Raw genomic sequence first — 5,000 nt, forward strand, 5'->3', positions numbered from 1 at the left:
TAAATTCAATGCCATTATTCTTTACGTTTCCGTAAACGCTTAAAACTGCAGCGGATCCGAAAGCATTCCCGACGTAAACAAGAAAGTTTGAGTGAAAAGGTAAGACGCCAAAATATGCAAAAGAAGCTCCCCCTTCCCCCCTTTCCCCCCACATGGGGGTGACGGGGGGAAACCATAATGCCCAAGAAAGCGGCAAAAAAAAAAAAAAAAAAAAAGGGGGGGGGGGTTGAAAGGAGAGAAAAAAGGAAAATGGAAAAAGAAAACACGTAAACATTTAAAACTGTAATAAATCTGGAACGTTCCAAGCGTAAACACGGAAAAAAATTCACTGAAAAACGGTCTCCAAAGATAAAACTCCAAAATTCTGCAAAAGGCGCCGGCTTCCCTCAGCCACTGGGAACAGAAGCCACAGTGCCACAGGGAAAAGGAATAAATAAAATACATAAAACAACTAAATAAATAATAAACATATATACAATATACATATATATATATATATATATATATATTTATATGTTTATAAATATATATATATATATATATATATATATATATATATATATGATGAAGGTAGAAAAAGAAGTCACGGGTCTAGTTCCGAGTTCCTGAGTTTATTCCTGACCGGTTTCGCTCTATGCTTCTTCAGAGCGAAACCGGTCAGGAATAAACTCAGGAACTCGGAACTAAAACCGTGACTTCTTTTTGCACCTTCATCAACTTGTCACAATGTAACAGCATATATATATATATATATATATATATATATATATATATATATATATATATATATATATATATATATATATATATATATGCATTAATACATAAATAAAACGAATGAATAAATAAATAAAACATATATAAGCACATATGTAAACGAATACACAAAAATACATAAAAATTAATATACAAAAGTGAATAAAAAATCATCCACTAGTCGGGATATTCAAGACTTTCCTAAGCCTTCACTGGCGTCACGCGGTGACATTTGCGGGATTCGAACCGTCCTTCATCCCCTAGCTTCCCACTTCCAGCCTGTGATGTCCTACTCCAGTCGGTCACAATGATATCACAAATTAAATAAGAAAAAATATATTTATTAAAATAATAAATACATAAATAAATAAACATATAAGCAAATACAAAGATAAAAATATAAATATAGATAAATATATATATATATATATATATATATATATATATATATATATATATATGTATATATATAAAATAAAACTTCTTTGGCGCTAATGATCTGAAACCTCAACTGGGGGAGGGGAGGGAGAGGCACCAAAAAGCCACCGCAGAATATCGAGTATAGTCATCAGGGGCGACGTTCTTTAAAGACGAGGGGTCAAGATCAGGTGACGACAACGACGTCGTCATCGCCAAAAGAGAGAGAGAGAGAGAGAGAGAGAGAGAGAAAGAGAGAGAGAGGGAGAGAGAGAAAGAGAGAGAGAGGGAGAGAGAGAGAGAGAGAGAGAGAGGAAGAGTGCGAGAGAGGAAGAGAGAGAGAAACAGAGGGAGAGAGAGGAAGAGAGAGAAAGAGAGAGGGTGAGAAAGGAAGAGAGAGAGGCAGAGAGAGGGAGAGATAGGAAGAGTGGGAGAGAGAGAGAGAGAGAGAGATTTCTCCAACATTTTCCCCCTATCGAATGGGGTGGCCTACCACAATGCTGAATGAAATACCCTGGTCACGTCCCTAACGCCAGACGAATTTATTCAGCTGAAGGTGTGACTTATTCTATAAACTTGTTCTATATTACTGGAAAACATGTGTGTATGCATAAGTATCACGTCTATACACACATGATTAAATTCACACACACACACACACACACACACACACACACACACACACACACACACACACACACACACAGACTGAGAGAGATAGAGATAGTAGAGAGAGAGAGATACAGAGAGAGAGAGAGAGAGAGATAGAGAGAGAGAGAGAGAGAGAGAGAGAGAGAGAGAGAGAGAGAGAGAGAGAGAGAGAGAGAGAGAGAGAGAGAGAGAGAGGTAAGAAGAAAATTGTTGAAAATTAAATTGACGGATATAGACATCAGACAGACATGTAGACAGGGAATGTCAAAATAACCAAGAAAACAAAACAGACAGAAGAGTACTGAGGAGACGGTGAGAGAGACAGGGAGGCGGAAAAATGGACAGATGGACGGACAAGCATGAACAAATAATACTGGCCAGGACAAGGGAGAAAAAATGTACACAGACAGCAAGACAGAGAGATAGAGTCGCCCTGTCAGTCCGTCTGACAGACAGTCAGTCAGTCAGACAAAAAGACAGACAAGACTCCAAGGATATCCACACACACGCACGCGCGCGCGCTCATAAAAGAACATAAAATAAAAAAGAGAGAAAAAGAGAGAGAAAAGAGCAAACGGGCGTTTCGTAAGAGGCGGAGTCTTGGCCGCTGAAGCAGCAGCAGGCAGCAGGCAGCAGGTGGAAGGGGAGGAGGAGCAGGAGGTGGAGGAGAAGGTGGTGGTGGTAGAGGAGAAGGTGGTGGTGGTGGTGGTGGAGGAGGAGGAGAAAGAGGAGGAGGAAGAGGAGGAGGAATAGGAAGAGGAGGAAGAGGAGGAGGAGGAAAAGGAGGAGAAAGAGGAGGAGGAAGAGGAGGAGGATGTGGTGGAGAACGAGACGGTGGTGGAGGAGGAGTAAGAGGAGGAAGAGGTGGAGGAGGAGTAAGAGGAGGAAGAGGAGGAGGAAGAGGAGGAGGAGGAAGAGGAGGAAGAGGAGGAGGAAGAGGAGGAGGAGGAGGAGGAGGAGGAGGAGGAGGAGGAGGAGGAGGAGGAAAAGGAGGGTAGCTCACAACTCACGAGAAGCCGCCAACTGAGCTGTTTGTGGCTTCCGGGGCTCAGCCCTGGCACTCCTTGGCCCCATTAACGGGGTCCTTTGGCGCGAAGGCCCCGTGACAGGAAGGCCCCGTGACAGTGAGGCCCCGTGGCAGGTAGGCCCCGTGGCAGGTAGGCCCCATGGTGGTTGACCCTGTGATAAGAGGGCTCCGTGGAATAAAGGCCCCGTGACAGGAAGGCCCCTTAGAAGGAAGGCCCCGTTGTGGAAAGACCCTGTGATAAGAGGGCCCCCTGGAATAAAGGTCCCCTGACAGGAAGGCCCCGTGGTGGAAAGACCCTGTGATAAGAAGGCCTTCTGGAATAAAGGCCTCGTGTCAGGAAGGCCTCTTAGAAGGAAGGTCCCGTGGCAGGTAGGCCCCGTGGTGGAAAGACCCTGTGATAATAGGGCCCCCTGGAATAAATTCCCCGTGTCAGGAAGGCCCCTTCGAAGGGACGCCCTGTGGTGAAATGACCCTGTGATAAGAAGGCCCCGTGACAGGAAGGCTCCTTAGAAGGAAAGTCCTGTGGTAGGTAGGCTCCGTGGTGGAAGGACCCTGTGTAAGAAGGCTCCCTGAAATAAAGGCCCCGTGACAGGAAGGCCCCTTAGAAGGAAGGTCTCATGACAGGTAGGCCCTGTGGTGGAAAGACCCTGTGGTAAGAAGGCCCCCTGGAATAAAGGCCCCGTGACAGGAAGGCCCCTTAGAAGGAAGGTCCTGTGGCACGTAAGCCCAGTGGTGGAAATATACTGTGGTAAGAACGCCCCTTGGAAGGAAGGCCCCGTGACAGGAAGGCCCCGTGGCGGGAAGGATCCGCGGTAGAAAGTCCCCTTACTGGGGGGGGAAACCCCCGTACCAACGGCTGAACCTTGAGAGAGACACCAAGCAGCAGAAGGCGCTACGGGAGGCGGTCTGGAATACGAGGAGGGATTGCGAAGTAGAGCGGGTGATATAAGAGGTACGAGGCATCCCGGATCTTGTAAATGGGACCGCCGAAGCGGTGGGAAGAACCTGCGAGTTCGTGCTGAAGAAGGCGCTGCAGAAGGAGGAGGTCTTGGAGGGGGAGGTCCTGGAGGACGAGCAGCAACACTCGAACCTCAAGCAACAGGCACCACCGAAGCAGATAACGCGAAAATCTCTGGACTCGGGGAGGGGGAGAGGAGGGAGGGGGAGTGAGGGGAGGGGGAGGAAGGGGGAAGGTGGGAGGGGGAGAGGGGGAGGGGAAGAAGTGGGGATTAAGACAACAGAGGGCAAGACAGGGAAGAAGGATAGCCAGTTGGGACGGCGGATTGGAGTGTAATAACTGGAGAGGAATAGGAGGGGAGACCAGGAAGGGAGGAAGGGAGGGAGGGAGAGAGAGAGGGGAGGAGGAAGGGGAGGAAGGGAGGGAGGAAGGGAGGGAGGGAGGAAGGAAGGGAGGAAGGGAGGGAGGAATGGGAGGAGGGAGGGAGGGAGGGAGGGAGGGGAGGAGGGAAGCATATCTAGGGGGGAAAGAAGGGGAAACGTAGAATAGACAGGACGAGGGGAAGAAGAGGAAAAGAGAAGGGGAAAGAGGAAGAGAGGGGAGGGAAGTCGTCGGGTAAGGCAGAGACAAGGGAAGAGATAAGAAAATAGTGAGGGGAGAGGAAAGAGGGAAGATGGGAGAGGGGAGAGGAAAGAGGGGAGAAAGAGGGGAGAAGGGGAAGTGGGCCTTGGGAATAGTAGAGGGAAAGGGAGAGAGGGGCAAATGTTGCAAAGCTTATTTGAGGGGGAAAGTGGGAGAGGGGTGCAAAGGGGAAGGTCAGGGTGGGGGGAAGAAAGGAAGAGAGGGGAATGGGACGAGAGGGGAGAAAGGGAGGGGAGGAAAGGAGGTCGGGGAGAGGGAAGAGTTAAGGGTGCGTGTGAGGGGGAATGATGGGGAGAAATTGTGGCCGGTGGAAGAGATGGAGGGGGGGAATGCTTGAAAGAGGAATATGGGGGGATGGAGAGAAAAGGGGGAAAGTGGTGGGAGGGGAATGGAGGAAAGAGGGAGAAACTACGAAGACAATGATGAAACAATAGAGAGAAAATAGGGAACATCTGGGGAGAAAATGGGGAGAAGACTGGAAGAAAACTGGAGAAACATGGTGAAGAGGGGGGAGAGGGAGAAAATGGGGAGAAAATAGTGAACAAGAGG

The sequence above is a fragment of the Oratosquilla oratoria genome, chromosome 15 (genome assembly GCF_046742065.1).
Source record: "Oratosquilla oratoria isolate Oo_2021 chromosome 15, ASM4674206v1, whole genome shotgun sequence".
NCBI lineage: Eukaryota > Metazoa > Arthropoda > Malacostraca > Stomatopoda > Squillidae > Oratosquilla > Oratosquilla oratoria.